The following is a 25,726-nucleotide window of genomic DNA, read 5'->3' on the forward strand; positions in this document are numbered from 1 at the left end:
GGCAGGGATGGTCTCAAGCCTCTCCATCATGTCTCTCTTACAAGGTAGTTGGACTTCTTACATGTCAGCCAGGGTGAGTGTTCAAGAGAGGATATCAAAGCTGCCAGTCTCTTCAGGCCTGAGCTTGGAAGCTGGAACAATTGTCACTTTCAGGTTAGAGCAGGCACAGAGCCCACCCAAGTTCAAGTGGAGGGACAAAAACTCCACCTCTCAGTGGGAGGAGCGTGTCAGAGTTTCACAGCCATTTTTAATCTGCCATACTGAGGATCAGCCGAGCTTAATCCCCATTTTTCTGGGTTAGAGGTGGTACTACCTATTTGGGTTTAAAAGTTTCCCTCCCGAAGTTACTATTTTCTCTATTTTGGGGCATTTGAACTTTAGGCATGGTAGGCCATAGAATTTCACTTTCAACTACTCAAATCTGCCACTTTGCACTCTTTTTCTTTTTTCTTTTCTTTTTTTTTTTTTAAAGACATTTATTTATTTGAGAGAAAGAGGGAGGGGGTGTTGGGACAAGCAGAGGGGGAGGAACAGAGGGAGAGGGAGAAGCAGTCTCCACAGGGAACGTGACGCAGGGCTCGATCCCAGGACCCTGTGATCATGACCTGAGCCGAAGGCAGCCGCTCAATCAACTGAGCCACCCAGGAGCCCCACGGGCTTCTTTTTCTAATAATTATTTTAGTTATTGAGCACAGTCTTTATCAGTTCTGATTGTTTGCTGGACTTCAAGATGGTGAGCCCATTAGTATTACAGTTCAATAGAGACAGATCCTCTTCAGGCCATCAGACAAAGGACTTTGTGGTAGAATTCGTTTACAGCTTAACACATGTGAGTAGAGGACAGAAGGATGTTGGAGATCGGGAAGAAAAAGAATGTAGAAACCCTAAATCAAAAGATTTTTATAAATAGCTTAATTTATACTCTTATCCCATTACATCATCTTTTGTTTTTCATTCCCGCAGAGCATTTGTGATGTTTTGAATCTTTAAAACAGCATTTTAAAATTCTGTAATTTTGGTCAATGATATGTATACTTTGTTTTCCATTGGAAATTGAGGCAAAATTAAATGGTTATTCCTCTACCTATATTAGCAGAAGGAATTAATTGAAATTATTTCTAATCTTTTGATCCTTGTCACACTACTCTGCTATGCAATAATACACTAAAGAATTTCCAGAAAGCAACTGCTGGGTACCTAGCATAACTGTCTGCCTTAAAAATAGGCTGTTTTGTAGAGTTCTGCTAGCAGCTGGGATGCTACATTGATCCCGAGGTGCTGTTACAGAAAACAGAAAGTGCTTTACGCAGAAGTAAAACCAAGGTACTCTGGCTAAGTGATGTGAATTCATTGTTGCTAGGTGCCTTGTTCTTTATTGCTTGAGATCCTGAGGAAAATCTCGTATGGGGATTCGAAAGCTGAAATAATAGGTTTTTCCTGGACAAATGCTGTTTAGTTCATTTTTTACCGACATAGTCATGACTGCGAAAACAGAAACGGACTTGTGCACACACGTTCAGTGAGTCTCTACTCTGTTTTATTGAAGTATTGCAGACCTACTGAAGATGACAAACACCCCTGTGTCCGCAGTCCGACATAAGGGAGACACATGGGAGAAATACCTGAAGCCCCTTGTGACCTTCACCCCAACCCTCTTCCCCTCTTCACAGCAGTGGCGTCTGCCCTAAGTTCAGGATTACCATTCCTGGCATGACTTCTTGTCTTTGCTATATATGATACATACACGCAAATAATACTTAGGCTTTTACATTCTCAGTGGTTGGGGAAAAAAAAGCAAAAGAAGAACAGTCTTTTGTGACACTTAAAATTATGTGAAATTCAAATTTCAGTGTCCATAAATAAAATTTTATTGGCATACAGCATTAAGATGTATCGTCCAGGGTTGCTTTTGTGCAAAGTGGCAGATTTGAGTAGTTGGAAGTGAATCTCTATGGCCTACCATGCCTAAAATATTTTCTGTTGTGCCCTTTGCAAAAAAAGTGTTTGCTAACCCCTCGTCTACCATATTCACACACACACAGAGTAAAGAATCTGGCTGGGGAAAGACTGGTATGTAGATATACGTGGCTTGGCCAGGAGCAGGCTCAAATGGACAAAAGGCTTTTTTCTTCTTTTTTTAATAACCTAGAATTTTTTTCCTTTTCTCTTGTCTCAGGAGACCAGCAATGATTGACCTTTCCCCTGTCATCTCCCATCCCTGAATGATGTTATCTTATTCCTCTGCCTTAAGATTTTCCCCTTGTTCTCACTTTTCCCACCCTCGCGCAGACAAAACCAACAAATTCCATTTGTCCTGTGACAGAAAGAACTGCTCCAAGGATAGTCACCTCCCCCCTCCTGCAAGTTCTCAGCTTAGCAGTATGCTTTGCCTGTGCCTCTCATTTGGCACATTGCGTTCCCTTGCACTTGCCTTGTCTTCTGTGTCTTAAGAGTTCTGGCGTATGCACATCAAGAGATCACGTCTACACTGGCTACAGAGAGGCAAAAGTCAGCAAAGAGTGATGAACAAATGCTCCTTTAAACATAAACTATATAAAGAATTGATGAGAATATTTCAGTTTCTTTTGGAGAAAGAGAAACGATGGTAATGATACTTCTTCCTTGTTTCTTTAATAATGGATCTTCTCCTTTCCCAAGCCAGAATTATGCAGATAATTGTCCCAACTGATTATTTCCTCTTCCAGTAATAGCTGAATAGTGCTTGATAGTGTAGTGGTGAGTTTCTGATCTTTGAGGTCAGGCAGTCTGTCTATTAGCTGAGAGACCTTGGAGTTCTCTTAGCAAAGGATTGGGGGATAGCAATCTGTTGTGAGTGTCAATAAAGATAGAATACAAGGTAATGATGCTTCAGTCTCAAGGTGCTTTTAAGTGAGTTATTGAAATAAAAGATGAATGATAGAAAATGAAAAATACAACAGGGTAAAAAAATCAAACTAGAGTGTCAGAAAGGCCATCAAAGAGGTACAGAAAAGGTATTGGAAGGGAAATGCAGGAGAGGTGGTTTCCCTCTGGGGTCAATCTGAAGGGCTTCTTGAAGGAGGTGGCAGGGGAAGACAAGGATTTGGTTCAATGGAATTTAAAGCAAGGACATTTGAGGCCACTGGACAGCATGAGGAAAGGCACTGAGAAAGAGACACCAGGGGAAAAATAGAGAAAAGAAATAGTTCAGTTTGCCCATGTATGAAGGGACATAAGGGAGAGATGAGAATGGAGAGGAGTATTAAGGTCTGGCTAGGCAAGGTTTTGAATGCCAAGGAGAGGAGTTTAGTAGCAGTGACAGTTGATATACTCCTTCCAGTTATATGTGTACCCGTGTAATGATGGCTTTTGCGTCTGAGCTCTGTCCTCAGCTCTAGAAGACTGCCGTCCCACAAGGCCTTGACTTTTCCTATCTCAGTCCAATGTCACTCCATGCAGATTTGCTATCTCAGTACAAAAAATGTGAAAGACACTGGAACATGCTGTTTTACAAAACATCTCTGAAAGAACCAATCTGAGAAGCATTGCGTAATGGCCCTCATCTCTCCATTATCACTCTCAAATCAGGAGAAATATCTCTGACTATAGCAGAATATGCCATCTCTTGTGTTCCTTACTCTGCCACAGTTCTGGCTGAGAAAAGAGGCCAGAGTGGAAAGTTTCGTATTTGAAGTGGGTGGCCGGGGGGAGGGGGTGGGGAAGAAAAATGATTTTCTAAAGTATTCCCTTGGATCAGTGGGAATATACATTTATCAGGGTTTCAGGCACATCTGAAGTGGCCTTCCATGGGTCTCTTTCCTGTAGTCAGGTAGTATTTAAGGCTCCCTTTTATGAAGATGGGTCATTGAGAATAAAAAGATCATTTAATGTCTTTTAATAAAGTGTGTTCCAAATTGTTTTCATTGAAGTTAAATTGAATAGGGAGGTTAGGAAACCAAACTAAAGCTTAGAATGCCATTTCAGTATTGACATGAAGGGTGGGGCACCTGGGTGGCTCAGTCAGTTAAGCATCTGACTCTTGATTTCAGCTCAGATCATGATCTCAGGGTCCTGGGATCAAGCCCCGTGTTGGGCTCTGCACTCAGAGGGAAGTCTGCTTGAGGTTCTTTCTCTCCCTTTGCTCCTGCCCTTCCCCTTGCTCGCACACTCATGCTCTCTCTCTCTCAAATAAATAAATAAACCTTAAAAAAAATGTATTGACATGAAGGGGGCAGGGGTTCTCTTGAGTGTGTGTGGCCTGAGTCCTGCATCAGAGTCACTCTGGGTGTGAGCTGGGGATCTGCATTTGGGCTGCCATCTGAAATGAAAGATGATTTTTAAAAATTTGTTATTGTGGTAAAATAGACATGATGTAAAATTTACCATTTTAACTGTCTATCTCAGGAACTTTCTCATTTTCCCAGACTGAAATTCATTAACCCAGAACTCCCCATTCTCCTTCCTCCAGTGGCTGGCAACCACCATTTTGCTTTCTGTGTCTATAAATTGACTGGTGTAGATACCTCATAAAAATGGAATTGTGTGGTATTTGTCTTTTTGTGAGTGGCTTATTTCACTTTGCATAATGTCCTCAAGGTTCATTCCTGTCGTAGCATGTGTCAGAATTTCATTCCTTTTAAAGACTGAATAATACTCCATTGCAGGTGTATATACCACGTTTTGTTCATCTCCTTATCAGGGGCTGAACACTCGGCTTGAGGAACCGTCTGGCTATTGTGAATAATGCTGCGATGAATATTCGTGTGCAAATATCTGTTGAGTCCCTGCTTTCAATTCTTTTGGGGTATATACCTAGGACTGCAATTGCCGGGTTATATAGTAATTCCATGTTTAAGTTTTTGAGGAACCGCCATACTGTTTTTCCATAGCAACTGCACCATTTACATTCCCAGGAACAGTGCACATTCTAATTTCACCACATCCTCACCAACACTTGCTATTTCCTGTTAATTTTTTTAAATAATAGCCAGCCTTATGGGTGTGAAGTGATTTAATGGAGATGATTCTTTTTTGTACCAAGTTTGGTAAGAAAATGTTAATTCACAAAGTTGTAAAAATTTCCTCACAGTTGCCAATTAATAGTCAGAAAGACCTTGAAGGACACAGTCCAGCTGTGCATTATCAAGTAGTTCCTCAAATGTAAGTGTGATCCAGGTGGTGCACAGCTAATGGTTGGGAAACGGCGCCTCCCCTGTGTTCCGCTTTGATGCCAGGTTTTGCGGACTCCCTACAACTGAAATCTCAGTCCAGGGAAGAGCCAAGAAAAAAGAGATTTTCTAAACTATTCCCTTGGACCAGTAGGGATATACATTTATCCTATGTATAGGGGAAAAAAGAGATGAAGTATTTGAGGGAAAAACTGGACTTTTAAAGCAAAGGGTAAGATTCTGCATCTAAAATCTGAATGGGAAACGGTGAAGCGAGGAGATATTATTAAGAACAAGTGTAGCTCCAGTTGGTTTATGAACAGGCACTTCTCTTGAGTTGTAAACTGTATTTTTGGAAGTGATTCTCTCTGGGATTACTGTAGTGAATCTCTCCTAGGCATCCAATATATATATAAACTTTGAAAGATTGTTTCCATACACGTTTATCTCATACCAAATTCTTGCCAGTCTGTGAACATTGTGTGCTCTTTCTGCCATATGTCTTCCAATGCAATGTGTCTCCGACCTGGAGAACCCCCTCCAATGTCTCCACTGGGCAACTCTTCTGGTGTCACAGGTAGAACCCATCACCTGCCAAGATAATTGTGAAAAATTGCCCCCACACATCTGCTACTCCTTGTCTTACCCAGATGCTCTTGCCTTTTTTTTTTTAAATTGAGGTGATATTCACATAACATAAACGTAACTATTTTAATGTATACAGATCAGTGGCATTTTTCACAGCGTTAGGCAACCCTCATGTCTGTCTAGTTCCAAAACATTTTCATCACCCCAAAGGAGACCCCGTATCCATTTAAGAAATCACCCCCATTCTATCTTCCTCTTGCCCCTGGCAACCACCAATCTGCCTTCTGCCTCTCTGGATTTAACCTATTCTGGATATTTCGTATAAGTGGAATATACAATATGTGGTCTTTTGCATCTTTTTTTCAGGTACCATGATGTGTTTGAGGTCCATCCACGTTATGACATGGATCAGTACTTCATGCCCTTTTAAGGCATGCCCTTTCCATTGTATAGCTATACCACATATTGTTTATCCATTCGTTCATTGATGGACATTTGGGTTTTCTACCCTTTGGGCTGTTGCTTTTTAAGGTACTCACAACTAAGCTCAGTGAGGCAGTGTGTCTTCAGTCTGGAAACCAGGGCCCTCGTCCAGGAACGAGGGACCTCTACTAGGACTGTTTAGTGACCCTAGATGAGAGGTTGCAAATGGGCAGTTCTCAGGCAAAATGAGGGCTCCAAGATGTGTTTGATTTTACAGGCACCGTTGTCCTGCTCAATCTTTAAAACTTGATTTTTTTTTTAATTGAGTAGGTGCCACCCCCAGCAGGGGGCTTGAACTCACAACCCTGAGATCAAGAGTCGCAACTGTACTGACTGAGCCAACCAGGCGACTCCTGTTTGTTTTGTTTTGTTTTTTAATTTTCAGTCTTTAAAACTTGAATCAGTTGTCCACATTTAAATGTAAAAGATTTCCCCTGGCTCCCTCTCCCTCCCTTTTTCTCTCTTTGTCTCTCTCTCACACACACACCAGAATATTTGTCTTTTTTTGGTGGGGGTGGATTTTTTTTTTTAAAAGTAATCTCTACACCCAGTGTGGGGCTCAGACTCACAACCCCGAGATCAAGAGTTGCACGTTCTGCCGACTCAGCCAGCCAGCGCCCCCAAATGTTTGTCTTGTAACAAAGCGCAAAACACAAAACAAAGCTTTGTTAGTACCTGAGCTGTTTCCACCTGCCAGCTGGAGTCGGATGAGGGCTTGTACTTAGGAAAGTCCTCTCTAGTTTGTCACAGCCCCGGCCCCTTGTGAGGCCAACTGTCAGGACATTTGCGTTACTGCTTTTTTCTAATAATGGAGTTAGAGGAATGTGAAAGATGGGCTCAGTCTCTATCAAAAAATGAAATTCGTTTGAAAAGAGATACAAGTGTCTGCTTCCCCCACCGCCCCACTTGGCACTGCAGGCACTGAGGATGGTGTCCTCCATTTTACCAAGTGTTCATCATCTGCCTAGGACCAGGATTTTTTTTTTTTTTGAAGATATTATTTATTTATTTGACACAGAGAGAGAGAGAGAACAAGCAGAGGGAGCTGCAGGCAGAGGGAGAGGGAGAAGCAGACTCCCTGCTGAACGGGGAGCCTGACGTGAGGCTCGATCCCAGGATCCTGGGATCATGACCTGAGCCGAAGGCAGACGCTAAGCAACTGAGTCACCCAGGTGTCCCCCTAGTACCAGCATTTTAAAACCTGTCTTACTGAGATGTAATTCATGTTCAGTACAATTCACCTGTTTGAAGTGTGCATTTCAGTGGATTTTGGCATATTCACTTGTACATATAATCATCACCACAGTCAATTTTATAACATTTAAACAAAATAGTCATTTAACATTAAGCAGTCATTTTATCACAGTCAATTTAGAACCTTTTCATTATCTCAAAAAGAAACCCTTTGGCTATTACTCCTCTATTCCCCTTCCCCTCAGACCTAAGCAACCACAAATCAAATATCAGAATTTTTAATGGCATTGACCAAGAAGGGATTGGAAGGGAACACAACACCAAACATGTCAGCCAAAGTTCCAACCCAACTGCTGTTGGAGTATGACAGTTGTTGGAGTATGACGATGTCTCTCTCCCATTGCCAATGAGGGTGGGGGGGTAGGGAGAGAGGGAGAAAGAGGGAAGGAGGGAGGGAGAGGAAGGGAGAGATTGAGATTATAGGCTTCATTATTGCTTCTCCTTGTCCCCCAGAAGCCCTGGTTTCGGCCCTGCCCACTCTTTGTATAAATTAATGGTGCAGTCTCCTCCCTTGGGCCAGTGAATATAGGAGCTTTCTTGGGAGTCTTAATCGTAGCACAGTAACGTATACCTGTAAGCAGCTCATCACTGCATTTCAAGACCAACGCAGGCAGCTGCCTCTGACCAACAGCCGAGAGAATAGACATAGTTGGAACAAAAATAATTTTGTCTTTTTGATCACAGTCTAGCTACTGTCACACCTAAAAAGCTTCTAGGCTCTCATCCCAGTCAGTGAATTTTAGAAACAAAATCATTTAGGTTTTCTCTGCTATGCTGTAGTGTTTTTAAGGGAGTGTCCTGGCTTCCTCTCCTACCCTAACATTTCTTGATATAGTTAGTTTTTCATTCTTTGAGGAGAGTGTCAGTTTGAATTAGACATCATAAGGACCTTCCAGGTGTTGTCATTATTCTCATTGAATCTTTGCTTGTAAAGGGAAGCCACCCCAGAAATAATTACCTTGGTGGAGAAGCATTGAATTTTAAATGACGAAGCCTCTGGGAAGCTGGAATGTTCCCCCACAAAGCCTGCAGGACTCACCGTCCAGGCAGTCTTGAGCTTCCTCTTGGCCCTATTTAGCAAAGAAAAATGATTGACTGTTTATCTGCCATTCAGGCTGCACCATGTTTTATCTTGCAGCCCTCTCTGCCTGCGCTCCAGTGCCTCCTGAGGCTTAGTCCTTACTCTCCATCACCTGTCCTCACCTGTCCCTGCCTGTCCTTTGAGGTACAGGTCCTTAGATCAGGTCTGGAAGAGCTTTGCACACCTCAAAGAAGTGGGAACTCAGAGGAGCAGGCACTAGGCTGGGGACCCTTCCGAGCCAACACAGCCGGGCCCCACGAACAGGCCAGGCAAAAGAGAGATTCTGGCAAGTTCCTGACAGATGGGAAACACATATATGGTGGTGCTGGTCAGGGTGCTGTTTGGTAGAGGGCAGCTGGAGGCTCAGTTTAGGTCCTGGCTTTGTCACCTTGATCCTGAGCAAGTTACCGTAATTCTTTGGAACTGTAATTGCCACCTTTTTACTTCCCTGAAATGAAAAGAGTGAAAATACCAGTAACCAGCATTTGTTCAGGCACTACCGTTGACTTCTCTAATTTGATTAGCTGTCTTAATCAGGAAGGCATCCCTCCTCATTCCCTGCCCTGGGAATTTCATCCTCATAGTGACCTTCGAAGGGTGTCATTATGCCCATAATATAGACCTAGAGACCAAGGCTCTGAAGGTTTAAGGAATGTGTGCCACCCCAGCCCCTCCAATATTTTATTTAGTGAAATCAAGTTGAAGAATTCATAGAAGTGGAAGGAAAGGACAGATCCACTTATTTTGTCCTCATAGGTATGGTATCTGCCCCCACCCCCCGCATCTAGTGCCTGGCATATGGTCTTAATACATATCTATTGGAACCACAGGGAAGGGCGAGGGGAGTCAGGGCCTCTGGTCTCTTCTCAGTGTCACCCCACACCCCGCCCCCTCCTTGAGTACTGCCTGTGGCCACCTGAGTCTCAGCCCCAGCCCTAGCCCCTAACCCCTTAGTACCCTCCTCCTAACTCAGCTCTAATGATTTCTCCACTCGCCACGAGTATTCCCACATCCAAGGCTCTCAGTCTGTGTTCTGCTCCTCCCCTTTCCCCTTTCCCTCTGCTTGTCTCTCTTGATGCCTGAATCCTCTTCATCCTCAGTCCCAGTTGAAGCCCTGCCTCCTCCACAAAGCCCTTTCCAATGCCCGCAGTGCAGGTGGAATCTTCCATTCTCAGTTCTTCAAGCACTTGGTGTATATCACACGTTTTAGTACTTAGGATGGTAGCTCATGTCGGAGTAGGAATTTCCCTTTGGTCCTATACAGACCCCTCATTTTATGGATATGGATGCTGATGCCCAAGGAAGTGGTGATATGTCCAAGATCACACCTTTATCTAAAATATTGTTCATTGCCTGTGCACAGCCATTCTGAAACTCCCGCCCCATCATCTTGTAGGGACTGGCAGCAGGGGTGTTTGCACTGTCTTCTGTAAGGAACCCGCAAGGCACCCTTAAAAGGGAATTCAGATCTTTCCAGTTGGCAATGGAGAGGGTAACCAGTGAAGAGGCGTGCCTGGTCCTCCTAGCTGTGACATTTATTTCCAAGGGCCACCTTCTCCTTGGCTCATCAGTTACATTACCCCCACCAGGCTATTCTCAGGAGCACCCTTCTGACTTTAAAACTTGAGTCTAGGCTGGATATAGGGTGCTTGAAGGGACAGAATGAACGCAGAAAGTTATATGCAACTAGATATTCTGATTAATAAGATAAGGCTTTTCCACTGTGGCTGGTGGTTGGCCCTCTGCTCCCTGTGTCCTTCCCTCTCATTTCCACGAAATAGGGGTTGCCATTAGTCTGCTTACCAGCAGCACCCTCCCAAAGTCTGACTCTACACCCAAGAGAAAACCCTAAATGGCAGTTTCTGTTCCTGGTGTTCGAAGTCTCATCTTCCAGATCCTTTCTGGATTTGAGAAGCCTCTTACATTTCCGGGTGTGTAACATTAGGAATAATCACAGTCTTTAGGGAAGATGCCCACCACCGCCACCACTCAACAAGGTTCTTTACCCCAAACCTCAACAGGGCAGACCTGTCAGGTTACAGCAAGGTTATCTCCACATTCAACACGAGCTGCAGAGGAGTGGGAGGTGGGGGATGGGCATTTATGGCATCTCCCTAACAGGTTAATTCTCTGAAATGTGTACCCTCTCTTCTCTTTCTTTTGTTTTTCTGCCCTGTGGCGTTTAGCACAGTGCTGGGTGTTCCGTGAACCCTTGTTGTACTGGGTGTATTGGATGCATCAAGGGTACTTCAGGGAGGGAGCTTGGGTTGGGGGGCCAGGGATGTGAGTCTAGTGGGAAGAGATAAAGGGTCCCGTCCTGCTTACCACCTTCCGTACTACCAAAGAATGCCTGCTCCACTTCTGTTCCGCAGCATGTATTCATTCACTCACTCATTCAGCAGATATTTCTAGAGTGCCTACTGTTTGCCAGCCGTTGCATTTGGTGCTGGGCCTCAACGAATAAAAACAGCCTCTGTGTCTGCCCTAAAGAGCTGTATTTTTTGTGTAGTGGTTGATGGATGACCTGTCACAATTTCATTAGTAACAGTAGGAACGTGGTTAATAAACCATGCTTGACCACATGCTAAGACACCTCTGTCTTCTGGAGATGCTTGGATTTGCTTTGATTTTGTTGGGAAGTATGGATGCGAAGACAGGTTTTGCCCCAGAGGCCCCTCCAATGCAGTTACTCCTGTTAACCAAGACTGTCAGTATGAGGCAAGGAAATAATAGGCAGTTGTGTAATGTATGCACTTTTTCTTTACACAAGACCTTTAAAGGTCAGTTTATTAGAGCCTAATGAAACAATTAGGTATATATATGGAGTAATTTAGTTCCTTCGTTACTTCTGCAATAAAAGTCGCAGTTCTTGATGATTGCAGACTTGCTCTGGGTCTCTGAAATGAAAAGGATACGTAAGAATTAGGCTCAAAGGAACTTGATCTTATTTTCCCCTTTTCATTTTTATTTGGCACATGAATTTCATTCCGTACAATTTTTTTTTTCCTGTGCACAGAAAAATTTTAAAATAAACAGCAGCAACTCTGTTTTCCTAGTTTTAGCTAACATGGAAACACCTAATCCTCTTAGTTTTTCTTGATTTTGCAAACAAGGATTTATTGGGATAAAATCTTTAAGTAGTCCGGTCACATGGACAAGGTATTCATTTAATGACCCCAAGTACAACCTGTTAGAAAAGCAAAGCAATGAATTAATAATGTTCCTCACAGTTATTTTCTGTGACTTGTTTTTCAACCACAGGTTGTACAACTTGAAGGGAAGAGTGAATGCAGAAGTATTCACCCCATAAGTAGGGAATAGTCACTTCACACTGTAGCCAGCCCTCCTTTCAGCTTTCTGACCTTTCCATTTTGAGCAAGCCGGAAAAAAAAAAGGAAAACCCGACCAACCCTCTGATCTGCAGCTGTGCTGTCCAACACAGGAGCCACTGGGTCCTGGTGGTCTCTGAAACGTGGCTAGTGTGACTGAGCTGAATTTTTTAATTAACTTAAATCTAAAAACAGAAGCAGTGTATTAAAAAAAAAAGATTTACTTATTTATTTGAGAGAGAGATGCGCAATTGACTCAGCCACCCAGGTGCTCCAGTGTAAAGTATTTTTTTGTTATATGCAACTTTATCGGGAAGCTTATAAATATTATCGGGAAGCTTATAAATATGTTTGGAGCAACGTGGGTATGTGAATCTACTTTTTCAACTGTAAATTTTATGTAATAGAGATTATTTCTCATGATAATTTTGCATGCAAATTGGGATGTGCTATCCACGTAAAATACACACCCAGATTTTAAGACTTTGTTAAGAATGAATGTGAAATATCTCATTTAGTAATTACTAACTATATTTTAAAGACTTTATTTTTAAGTAATCTCTACACCTAATGTGGGGCTCGAACTCACAGCCCCGAGATCGAGAGTTGTTTGCTCTACGGACTGAGCCAGCCAGGCTCCACTTAATAATTTTTTATATTGATTACATGTTGAAATAATAATGTTTTGGATATGTTGGGTTAAAGAAAATATATTAAAATTAATATGCCTGGTTTTTGTACTTCTTAAGTGTGGTTACCACAAAATTTAAAACAAGTAAGTGTCTTGCATGATATTAATACAGAACAGTGCTGGTCTGTTGGATTGGAACGAAAGGTTCCATGCCATGGTTCACAGAGTTCTCACCCGTTTACTTCGTGAGAACATCACAACGAGCTCTGTTAAAAATATGAACAACAAATTCTATGCCATAGCAAATCATAAAATATATTTAATAATTCTGTTTGTTTTGTTTTTTTAAGCTTGTCAAACCCCGGTGGTCTTAGATACTTTTTGATTGCAAAACTACATCACATACTTAATTCCACTTACCACCGGGGAAATCTCATCATTTAAACTTCAAAATTTTAAATAACTCAACTGGTTAAGAGAGCCATTCAGCAGTATGGTTTAATCAGTCTAGTCATAGATAACTTTACAAAGCACTTAAATAATATTTGATGTGATAAGCACCATAGTAATTGTGGTTAAAAGCTCAGGTTTTGGGAGTCAGGCAGACCTGAACTTGATTTCTAGATCTGTATTGTCTAGTTGTGTGACCTTGAACTAGTGTTTTTAAACGTGCTAAGCCTTGGTTTCCTCATCGATAAAATGGGACACTAATGGGCCCTACATGATAGCATTGTTATGAGGAGTAAAAGTTATAACCCACTAAAGTGCCTGGCACATGAATAGTGCTCAGTTGTTAATTGTTGTTGATTATAAAGTTGTGTTATTGTTGTGGTTATTACTGGCCTTATAAAGTAGCCACCATTGTCTGCAAAGACCCTAGCTGCCGTTTGCGTCAGAGCTGTCAGGGCTGCCAGCCATTCGCAAGTAGTGTTTTATGAAAATTACTTGTTCTTCTTGTACTTATTGTTGACCTTACTTAGTTCTTTTCTCCTTTCTTGTTCTTTGCCCCACTCTGCAATCTCACTTTGATCCTGCAGTTCCTCTTCTCTTACGTTGTGTTTTCTGTACTTGGCACACTCCGTATCTCTGGGTTTTATTCACGTATTGAGCGCTTACTATGTGCCAAGTTCTCTGCTAGGGGCCGGGAATACGAACATGAGTGACAAAGCTCCTGCGTTCAAGGTGCTGACTAAATAGTCAAGGGAGAGAGTTTATAAATCAGGATGATAAATGTCACAGGTGTCCCAGCGGAAGTTGGCAGAGAGTCCTGTGTGGGCAGGGCTGGGACCGAGATGGTGGCTGCTACCAGGGTGATGGTTAGAAGAGACGGATGTGACAAGTGATTTGTTGATAAATGAGCAGGTGTTGAGAGTTGGGCATCCTGTTGGGGAAGAAACAGCTCGGGGGCCTGAGATAGACACACGGCACAGCCTGCGGCCAGAACAGCGTGCGGAATAGCTGGGTCACCGTGCGGAAAGATGTTGAGATGGGACGTCAGCCCACGTGGAGAACTGATCCCGGACGACTCGGTGTGCTTTGCTGACTAGTTGGTATTAAGTGATACAACCAGGGCCCAGTTTTGGCAAGATCACTTCGGCAACGAACACTAGAGTCAGGGGCGGAATCCTGTAAGGAAGCGACAGCAAGAGTCTGAGCGAAGAACCTGAAGCAAGAGGTCGGCTTTGGGACAGAGGAAAGGCCAGATCTGGGAAGTCAAGGTCACTCTGCAGCAGAGGCTGAAGTTACCCAGCCTTCTTGTGGTGATCATTTTGAAATGTATACAAATACCAAATCATTACGCTGTACACCTTAAACGGATACAGTGTTATACGTCAGCTCTCTCACAATCCAGGAGCGAGGAGGGGAGTGGGCTCAGAAGCCAGGGTGGTTGACGGGGGTGGGGTGGGGGGTGGAGGCAGGAAGGGAACGGGCGGCAGATGCCAGCACTGTGATTCTGTGGGACGGTGATCCTCTTGCTGAGGCGGGCCCCTCTTGCTGAGGGGAAGGGAGGCAGGCCTGGGGGATAGAGGGCGAGGTCCGTGCAGGCTGCGGTGAGGACGGTTGCTCTGTGGCCTGGCGCTGGGGAGTAGAGGCCAGGCTGATGGCTGGGGCAGAGCTGCTCTTGCTTCCTCCTGTGCTTTTCCCTCTTGTGGGACTGTTCCCGTGGATGCCACCGCCAGCCCTCTCCACCCGGACACGCGCTCAGAATGCTTTCAGGGGTCTCCTTTAAAGGACTTTCCTTTGGGGGGGTGCTGTGGGGGGGCATCTGGCTGGGTCAGTCGGTAGAGCGTGAGGCTCTTGATCTCAGGGCTGGAAGTTTAAGCCCCACGTGGGCCGTGGAGCCTAGAGAGGAAGGAAGGAAGGAAGGAAGGAAGGAAGGACGGAAGGAAGGACTTTCTGAAATAAATAAATAAAGCACTTTCTGTCGGGGTTATGGGCTCTCTTCGGACAAGGGACAGCTTAATCTCACTGCATACACACTACCCGCCTCCCCATCGTTCCACAAGCAGCTTGTACCAACCAAGGGGACGTCTTCCTCCAAGACACAAATAAACCAGACCCTGTGATGCTTTCTAAATGTTCGTCTTCCCAAATGCCCCTCTTCGAAGCTTAACACTCTCCAATGGCATCTTCTTGTATTTAGAATAAAACCCAAACTCCTTACCGTAGACCCCACCCCCTCTGCTGTAGGACCCCTGGCCACCCCCCCAATCTCAGCTGCCTCACCTCTGCCTCCATCACCAGATTCCAGACACAGGCTCCTGTTCCTAGAATTACAAACAAAACAAACAAACAGACGTCCTTGTTCCTGCTACAGGACAAGTGCGCTTGTGTGCCCCCTAGAATGTTCTTGCCTCGGATCTCCGCTCGGCTCCCTCCTTTTTTCTCTCCTTTTCTTCATTCAACTCTCAGGGCACTAACTCCAAGTGGCCTTCTCGGACTCCTCCCTCCATCCAGTGTCCTGCTCTGTTGACTTCACAGCACTTCCGCTGCCTGAAGGGATCTTATTTGATGACTTACGTGAAGTCCTCTGTCCCCGTGAGCGTGGAAGTGCTTGGTTCCCACGTGCCCTGACATCTAGCACCGTCCTTCCACATAGCAGGCATTCATTAGCTATCCATTCTAAGAGCTTGAAATCTCGGTGAAACATTCCTGAATTAAGGTGTTCCCCCCTTCCCCCCATTTCAGCTAAGTTGTTTTAAAACAAACTCTGGTTTCTAGAGTGACTTTATCTTTTGTGGGAGGAAGGGGAGGCAGCTACCCCAGTCAGATTCCCAGTGGGAAACAGATGGACACTCAACAGGATAATTGAGGAGAAATTAATAAAGGGATTATCAGGGCCTAGGGAAACCAACAAAGGATTGTGAAGTAATGCCAAGAGCCCAGAGAAAATAGTTCAGTGGAGGAGGCCCCATCAGGAGACTTGGTAAGGGCCATGGCCACCCTTTTGTCACCCACAAGGGAGAGAACTTAGGGGATAAATTACTCTGACTGTGCTCTCCTCCCTCCTGTCTTCTGCCTGGGCCTCCACTGGCTTAATTTAGTGGGGTTCCCGAGGGTGAGGGGACTAGTCCACATGAATCAGCCTCCAGGGACACAAAATGGTGGTGGAAAAGGGTGCCGAGTTCCCATGGAGGGGCAAGAACAGAAAATCATACGATGTCCCTGCTATTTACTTTGTCCCTTAATCGAACACTGTTTTGTACCGTTACTTAATTATTTTAGATACTTCTGTGATGCCACTGAGAGAAAGGTATCGATCAGAGAACAGGGAACACGCTTACAACTCCTTTTAAGAACCTAGAGGATGCGATAGGGGATTATTCATCTGTAGATGGGAACTTTGAGTATAATTGAACAATAGGTGAAAATGTGCTGAGTGTGATCTGAAGCCCGAATATTTTGGGTAAATCTTAGGAATGACAAACAATTAACTCTCCATAACAGACTTCCATAGTCCCCCAGTGCCTGGTGTGCGAGAATGCTCTGTGGTCATTTTGTGTGTTGGTTTGCCTGTTTCAGTGCATCATTTAGGGCCATAGTCACACGACTCCGTTTGCCTCCCAGGTCAAAAAAATCTCTGTAGGGAAGGGGACAATTGATGAATCTCCCAGAGCGCTTCTTCATCGCAGCTTACTCTCCTCTGGACTGGTAATACTGCTAACGGAGAGTGATGCCATGTTGTCCTGCCAAGTAATATACTTTAGAAGCAAAAAAAAAAAAAAAAAAAAAAAAAAATTTTTTTTNAAAGTTATTTAATTTGTGTTTAAAAGGTAAAGTGAAGTCCTAACGTAATCAATTCTTTACCATTTTTTGAGAGCTCATGATATAGACCACGAGTCCCCAAATATAACAAAAAATAGTAGCAGTTACCTCTTTTGGGCGCCTACTGTGTATCAGGCACTGACTACTTGATGTGACATCCAACAATCTCATGGAGTTGGTATAATTAATGCAGTTTTATATTTGAGATGGACTTACAGTCATCAGCAAGAAAGGGAGATTCAGGAAGCCGAAGGCCAGGGTCTTGCTGCATGCAGAGATGCGCTCAGACTAAGACAGCTGGGATTGCCATTTAAAGCCCGTTGTGGAGTAAAGATGGGACTGCGGAGCTGGTCTAAGGAGGATGGGACTGAGGGTGGTCATGAGTCATTCTGCTTGGCCATGCCGTGGGAAGTAAGCCACTACAGAGAAGGATGAGAGAAAGACACGGAGAAGCAAGCACAAGGCAGCTGACACTGGCAGGGAGTGCCAGTGAATGCATCCCCCAGTTGTTGACTCCCTGGGGGATGCTGGCAACCACGATCTCAAGTGCCTTCTCCATCCAACTTGGAGATCCCTGTCACTGTGCTTCTGGTCCTAAGGCTTCTACCATGTGTCTGAGGTTCCTCATTTGGGATCCAAAAGGTTATCCTGTGGTGTTCTGAGGAATTCTTGGAACCCTGAAACCAGGAAGAGGATGTAGAGTTTAGGTTCCAAAGGAGGAACCTCAACTCATTTAATGTTGTACAGTTTGATTACCTTTCGCAGCTAACAGAGTGAGTTGGGAACTTGGAGGAGGAAAATGAGGAAGGGAAAGGGATTCAGGCACACAGCTAAGTCACCTGGATTCTAAGATTTTTTTTTTTTAAGTGGAGGTAAACAAATTTAGAAAATATCCATGAAATGGAATTATTTGATTTTGCTAACTAAATTAAGTTTAGTTGGAGAAAGAGTTCCTAGTAGAGAGAGGCCTGTGATGTTTGATATGTTGGAGTTCAGACAGAATTAGAATTTGCTAGTACTTTAAAAGTATTTCTGGTTTCCAAAAAAAAAAAAAAAATTTTTTTTTTTTTTTTTTTTCAAANAAAAAAATTTTTTTTTTTTTTTATTTTGCAGAAGATTTTCTGTATAGTGATGGTCAGTGTGGGAGAAAATGCTTTCTGCCGGTCAGTAATTACCCTAAAGTCCACTTTCCCAACATAGTAACTCCAAGACCATTGGAGATTATGGCTCAAATAAGGATCCCCAGGGGAAGATGCTTCAGAGGGTTCCCCCAGAGCTGCCTGTTAATGTGGGTCTACCCACGTGTGTGGGGAAGTGCTCTGGTGGATTATTGAGTTCTTCCTGAAGTCAGATCTTAGTTTTCCTAATTACTTTTAAGTTATAAACAGGATTTTACCTACATAGACAATCTCAACTAGCAGGAAAAAAAATGGAGGGATTTTGTTCATTGATGGTAGCTATTATGTTTTGAGTGCCTACTGTGTACCAGGCATTTTGCCGAGTACTTTATGAACCTTCCCTCCATCAATCCTCACAGCGAATACTGTCCTAGCACTGTGTCTGGGTGGAGGAACTGAAGCTCAGAAGTTAAGTCTCTTGTCCTCTTGATAGCCTAAGTGATATGATAACTCTAGAAGTGAAGGTGGAAGAGAAAATTCTAGAAAAGCTTAACAAAGATAAGCTTTCCCGTATAAGAACAATGAAATTTAAGTAAGCTCTGACACTAGGTAAGGCTACAGAAAGGTAAAGCTCAGAAAACTGAAAATGGATAAAAGTAGAAAATGGATTGAGAGGGAGATCATTTATTCAACTATCTTTTCAGTGCCAGGGAGTAACTAAGTGTGTGTTTGTTGGTTTCTTTACCAGGAAATAACACAATGGCACTATATCTATTTAATCGTAAGATTTTTGCAGGAGCAGGAGAAAACCCCGGAGTTTGAACGTGTCTGTGATAAGGCAGAGATTTGGGGCTTTTGGTTTCTTGTCTGGCTGCATTCCTGTCTCTTTGTAACTATCAGGTTATCCCAGACATCTTGTTTGAAAGTGTGAGACACCATAGAGATGTCCAGGGAAGGGAACACAGGATTTTTTAAAACTTGGGACACAGGAGGAAAGAATACATGGCAGAAGGGGACATCTTTATTTTTTCAAGGAATCTGACCCAGGTGCCTAGTATACTGTCTGCGTTTGTTTGGACTGACGCATGAGCTGTTTCCAGAACTAGCTTCATGTCACTGTTCACTCTGTGATCTCTCTGAGGCTGTCTGCGAGGTGGTTTGTCTGCAAACCTGCTGTTGGCCAAGGACTCTTGTGAGCAGGCGTGTCCCAGTTTGAGGAAGTCCCTGTGGCCAGTGTGAGACTGAGGTCACTAGCATGCAGAGGGCTGGAGCATGGACTCAGAGATTGGCTAGCTGGAATTTAGCCTTTTTCCCAGAACTGAAACTGGTCCCAATCCATTTGTTGGCTCAGCACTCGAGGAAGGCTATTTCAGGAAGCAAAGCCAGAAGGAACTAAGAACACAGTCATGTGTTCATGAGTGACTCACTCAGGGTTTCTGCTGCAGCATGTGACCTTCAGGCCACCGAATGCATGGAGTGGGCTGAAAGTTAATGATTCGTTGTGGGAGGGGGATGCCCTGTATCTGAGCAACTCCCTTCCATCTCCTGGAATGGCTTGAGTGACAGGTAGCATCCAGCAGGAACTTTGAAGCCAGCCTGCCTGAGTCTGCTCTGTCAGTGCCACCAGCTCTGTGACCCTAGGAAAGTTATTTCATATTGTCCTACCTCAGTTTTTGCATCTATGAAGTGGGAATCATCATAATAATACTTCACAGGGCTGTGAATATTGTATAAGGTAACACATGCATGGTGTTTAGCACAGTGCCTGCCACATGGCAATTATAAGGGTTTAGCAAGAGAGAGAAACAGCCATCAATTGCTAATCTCAGACACAAATAGTTTCTCAATATGACCTTAATATGTTACATTTATTTTGTATTGGACAGTTTGTGAAATGCCTTCATATATTTTATGTCCATTGATCGGAGAAGATAGATCAGAGGATAGTAGTTAAAATGTTTCACATTTAGAAGTAATAGGCTGCTGAGAGTCTAGTTTAGGAATGATAAGGAGAAAGGAATGCATTCCATTGCCTGGTCCCACCCCAGAAGGAGTTTAGGAAAGGTGGCCCCACCAATGCTGATTGCATAGCCTGCCCCCTCAGCAAGCTCTGTGGGCCTCCAGGGTAGGAGTGTTTCCCCCAAGGACCCTAGCCAGAGGAGAACCTGGACCACGGACCTGGGTGGAGGTAAAATGAGGTGAACTACTGACAAACAGAGGCCCCATGAAGTTCTAGCCTGCCCACAGGGCCTGTTTGCCAAGAGGCAGCCATTGGCGCTGAGAGCATCTGAGAAATCAAACACTCTCCTTCCTGGAGCCAGGCCATGGAAGCTTGTTATGTGTGAGAAAAGGCACAGAGAAAACCATGAAGAAACCAGATTTTTCTCTTCAAGAGGGAGAAATTACAGATGACCACGTGGCACCAAGCCCTTGGTCAACAGAATAGCTTCCCTTGTCCCCTCAGTGCTAATAGCAGGACAATCCCGGGCAAACCCGCAGGGGTTGGTCACCCTCAGCACACAGTAGGCCTGGATCAGTGTGACCCGAGGGGGATTAAGGACAAAGCCATAACTCAAATTTCAAAGCCGGTTAACTTGGTGAGACTTCTTTGTAGGTAAGCTGCTCAGGTGAGATCCTTCCTTGTAGGCAGCGATGGCAATAATTTCCCTTTGTGAACAATAGTGTTTGTTGAGTGTTTCTGTGGAGCCAGTAGCCTCCCCCCAGGTCAGGGTTTCTCAACCCTGGGCACAGTTGGTATTTTGGATTGCTCTGGGATGTTGTCCTGCACATTCTAGGATGTCTAGCAGCATCCCTGGCCTCTACCCACCAGATGCAGTAACACCTGCCGCCAGAAATGTCTTCAGGCTTTACCCAGAACTTCCGGGGAGGGGCTGGGGACAGAACGGCTGCAGCTGAGAAGCATTGCTCCGAGGTCCACAACAGCTCTCCTGTATTAGGAAAATGACCACCTGATCAACTTTGTAACCTGTCTGTCTCTTGATTTTTTGCCCTTTCCCTCCAGTTTTGCTCCTCCTAATACTTGGATAGCTATCTCACTCTCCTCTCCTCCTGTCGTCCACGATCATGGGTCATCATAAGTTGATGACATTCTAAAACAGACCCACAGAACACAAGTTTGTCTAACAGTCTGGAAGAAGTCATTTCACTGAGTTTTTTCGAATCTGGGGAAATACTTTCTTGCCTTAACTTCTTCATTTGTCTCAGTAGGGGGTCCTCTGAGGTTCACTGGAATCAAGCAAATAAAAGTCTTCAAGGTTTCTTAGAAAAACCATAATTAAATTCTGTCCTCTTACTGGAAAGCTGGTGTCTTCTCATGGCAGTAGCGTTGCTCAGGGTGCTTCTGAAATTGTGATATTATAATGTGCGGAAAAACTTTAAAAGGGGCCCCTTTCCTTCCTGGAGAAGATTCTGCATCTTCAAGGTCTAATGACCCGGAACACCTGCAGAGAGGCTGCGGACCCAAAGACCGCTTGCACCACCTGGAGCCTTCTACCTGCTGGGTCAGCCCCTCTGTCCTCCTAACTACTTAAATGGAAAAATATTCTGAACACTGCTCTGTAGTGGCTGTACCACCTTTGTGGCAAAAGTCATCTAATCCACCTTTTGACCTTTACCAAATGAATATTTAAACCAAAGATGTCTAATACTATTTATAAAGTTTTGCAGAAATGGAAATTTTGATTATCTTCATTAGCAAACTGTTCCAGTTTTTACATACCTCAAAGGCCAAGTTTCTTCCTTTTCTTACCTGCTGAAGACAATTCCTCTTTATAATATTTATTTTATTAGGACAAAAAATTGAATCACAAAAAAAAACACGGGTCACTAGAGAAGAAGAACACAAAGGTGAAAATAAAAATCACTGGTAAACCCACAGCCCAGAGATAATGCAGATCATGTTTTTGGAATTAAGCATCTTTAAAAAATGGATATAATATGTGCTTATCGGATTAACTCTCCTCCTGTTCAGTTCTCACTAGGGATAGAAAACATTTCCACAATTTTGTGGCGAATTTTAACATATTGTACTTTTACATGCATCAACAAGGAGTTTCATAGAATTAAATTGACAAGAATGCATAATGATGAAGACAGGACTTTTTCATCAAGTTGTTTTATTCAGCTATTTTAGGAATGGATATCAACCGTTCTTAGTTTCTTATCTGTCCTTCAGGAATTTATTCTACGCAAGTAGGTACCTTTATATCTTCTAATCCCCTCTTCCTTTTTCCACAAAAAGTAGATTCTTAGGTGAATGGTCTTGAACTGTTTTTCTTCACTTGGCCATACATTTTGGAGACCCCTCAATCTCAGTGCATTGAGGGCTTCCACATTGATTTTTTAAAAAATAACCACACTGGGGGCACCTGGGTGGCTCAGTCGGTTGGGCATCTGCCTTTGGCTCAGGTTGTGATCCTGGGGTCCTGGGATCAAGCCCCATGTTGGGCTCCCTGCTCAGCGGGGAGTCTGCTTCTCCCTCTGCCTCTGCTGCTCCCCCTGCTTGTGCTCTCTCTCTCAATCGCTCTGTCTCAAATAAATAAATAATCTTTAAAAGAAGTATAAATAAGAGCCACGTTGTATTCCATTGTATGGATTTACCCTAATTTATTTAACTAGTCCTCTGTTGATGAATATTTGGTTGTTTTCCAGTCTTCTGCTATTAAAAATGATGCTAAAATAAGTTATCATGTACATATGTCATTTCATAAGCCAAAATATATCTGTAGGTTAAATTCTCTGAAGTAGAGGGATGCCTGGGTGGCTTAGTTAAGCATCTGCCTTTGGCTCAGGTCATGATCCCAGGGCCCTGGGATCAAGTCCCACATGAGGCTCCTTGTAGGGAGCCTACTTCTGCTCCCCCGGCTTGTGCATGCTCTCTCTCTCTCTCTGACAGATAGATAAAATTAAAAAAAAATTCTCTGAAGTAGAATTGCTAGATTAATGAGTATATGCAGTAGTCATTATAATAGATATAATGGATGTATAATAGATATAGTAAGTATAATAGACATATAATATAATATAGATAAGTGTCCTCCATGGGGGTAGTACCAAGATAAACTCCTATTGGAAATGTACGAGAGTATGAGTTTCCCCACAGCCTTTCAATATGTTATGTTAATATGTTACTGTCAAACTTTTGGATTTTTTGCCAATCTCTTAATAGATGAGAAATATTTCAGTGTACTTTCAGCTTGCGTATTTTCATCAAGTAAAGATTATTTGTACTCTGCCAACTATCTGATCATCTCCTTTGCCCATTTTTCTGTTGCCTTATTGATTATTTTTTTCATTGATTTGTATGATCATTTTATATATTACCAAAACGAGCTCTTTGTGATATGAGTTGTGGATATTTTCCTTTATCTTTTGATTTTGTTTGTGGTTTAAAAAATTTTTGTGTATAGTTCAATTTATTGGTCTTTCATTATGGCTTTTGGTTTATGAGTCATAATAGAAAGAACTTTCTCATTTCAAGGTTATGAAAGAATTTTCCCATATTTTCATGCAGAATTTTTGTGGTTTAGTTTTTCACATTTATATATTTGATCCATTTAAAATTTATCCTGGTATGAGATAGGAGGTAGAGATTCAACTTTGTTTTTTCTTTTTCTTTTTTTTTTTTAATTGTTTTCCACCAGGGAAACAATTTATTTTATTTTTTAAATTTTTTATTATGTTTTGTTAGTCACCATACAGTACATCATTAGTTTTTGATGTAGTGTTCCATGATTCATTGTTTGGTATAACACCCAGTGCTCCATGCAATACGTGCCCTCCTTACTACCCATCACTGGCCTAGCCCAATCCCCCACCCCTCCCCCCCTGAAGCCCTCAGTTTGTTTCCCAGAGTCCATAGTCTCTCGTGGTTCGTTCCCCCTTCTGTTTACCCCCTCTTCATTCTTCCCTTCCTTCCCCTGCCGATCTCCCTGCAACTTTGTTTTTTCTAAATGAATATCTAGATGTCCCAGCAATATTTATTGAATAGTCCCGGACACTATTGGCATGAGACGGTCTTTCACTGTCTCCTAAATTCTCGTATGTTCTTGAATATATTTCTGGATTTTCTATTCCATTCTATTGCTCTGACTATGATGTACCAGTATTTGAATTTTTATACAGATCTCTGTTTTATCATTCTATGTATCCCTCTATTAATTGGGAATCCTGTTTTTAAAAAAATAGTTTTAGCATTTACTCTATCTGTGACTAGATTGTTTTTAAGTCCATTACCCCCTCTCTGGCTTTTGCTATTCTTGTCATGCATTTTAATTCTCTTTATAGTATTTAAAATTTATTAAATATTTATTTGTTTATATTAAAACCCTTAAGACATGATTGTTTTATATAAACAACGTTTGTTCAGATTTACCATTTTTCTTGTTCTTCATTCTAGCCCATGTTCCCCGACTTGCCATCTTGGGCCACTTTCCTTCTGTTAAAGGGTGTTCTGTAGTGGCAGTCTACTTGTGACAGACTCTATTCATTTGGCTGAATATGTCATTATTCATTTTTGAAAGATATTTTCAATGAAAATAGCGTTCTTAATTTGTAGTTTTGGTTTGTTTTCCAGCGCACTGAAGATTAACATTCTACTGTTTTCTGGCTTCCATTGTTGGTGCTAAGAAGGCAGCTGTCAGTCTCAACTATTAACCCTTTGAAGGTAACTGCATTTTGTATAATAAGTATAGTGTACATTCTGTCTAATAACTTTCTTGTGAGTTTAGTTTTGCTTCCTGTATTTCTGTGGGTTCTCACTCATGTTGTCTTGATGCACCTGTTTCTCTTTGATCGGATGCTGGATCTTATGTTTGAAACTGTTGCTGTAGAAATAATTTGAGGTCTAGCATTTAGTTATGCTCCTGTTAGATGACACTAATTTATTAAGGCTTTATACTTTGTTTCAATTTCTGATAGTGCTGTTTACCCTCCATCAGAATTTTCCGGGTTATGAACCTTAGGATCAACTTTTATCAACTCAGTTCCAAACCTCCCCTCCTTAAAAAAACACTCGATTAGGGGTGCCTGGGTGGCTCAATTGGTTAAGCGTCCTACTCTTGATTTTGGTTCCGGTCATGATCTCAGGGTTGTGAGGTTGAGACCTGCATCGGGCTCCTCGCTGGGTGTTGAGTCTGCTTAAGATTCTCTCTCCATCCCTCCCCCAGCTTGCATGTGCATGTGCTCTCAATCTCTCTCTCAAAAAAAAGAAAAAAGCCACAATAGTCCATTATTATTTTACTAAAGGGGAACATGCTAAATTTACACACTAGTTCAAAATGGCATCTTCCAACGTTGCATAGTCTCATCCCAGAATATGGTAGAGACAACACTTAAAAAAATGTTGCTGGCATTCTTGGGTATTTTATTCATGGACTTTAGAACTATCCTTTGAGATCATAATAGAAGTCAGTATAAAGGTATGGTTTAATATATAAATACTCATTTTAGATTGCCTCATTTATAAAACGTGATAACTTTATAAATGATACTGTGGTATTAGACTTGCGGCCTCTTGATTCTCCAGCATTAGCTTTAATTTTTCTGCCTCTTTCATCTTGTCTCATACTGAGTCATGTTGGACAACCAAAAACTTTGACCTTTATCTTAATTCTGTTAGGCTAGGCTGCATTTCTTTGGTTTTGTCGGACACCGGATTGCAATCCTTTCTTCAGATGTTTTTGCTGTGCTGTTCACAATTGTCTGTGTTACCCAACAAGCATGCTTGCTATGCTTTTACAGTCTTGGAAGCAGAGACCATAGAGCACAGGGCTTAAGAGAGCAGGATTTGGTGTCTCGCTGAACTGGCC

The 25,726-nt window shown here is 42.8% G+C and overlaps 1 protein-coding gene across 1 annotated transcript in view; it reads left to right on the forward strand.

The window, feature by feature from the left end:
* RBM47 (RNA binding motif protein 47) overlaps window positions 1–25,726 on the forward strand; it is a 158,611-nt gene that overhangs the window by 23,446 nt on the left and 109,439 nt on the right. Inside the window, 1 exon segment of the mRNA XM_034671911.1 lies at window positions 24,493–24,582. The gene's annotated coding sequence lies outside the window, so the exon portion shown is untranslated.

This window comes from Ailuropoda melanoleuca, chromosome 11 (genome assembly GCF_002007445.2).
Source record: "Ailuropoda melanoleuca isolate Jingjing chromosome 11, ASM200744v2, whole genome shotgun sequence".
NCBI lineage: Eukaryota > Metazoa > Chordata > Mammalia > Carnivora > Ursidae > Ailuropoda > Ailuropoda melanoleuca.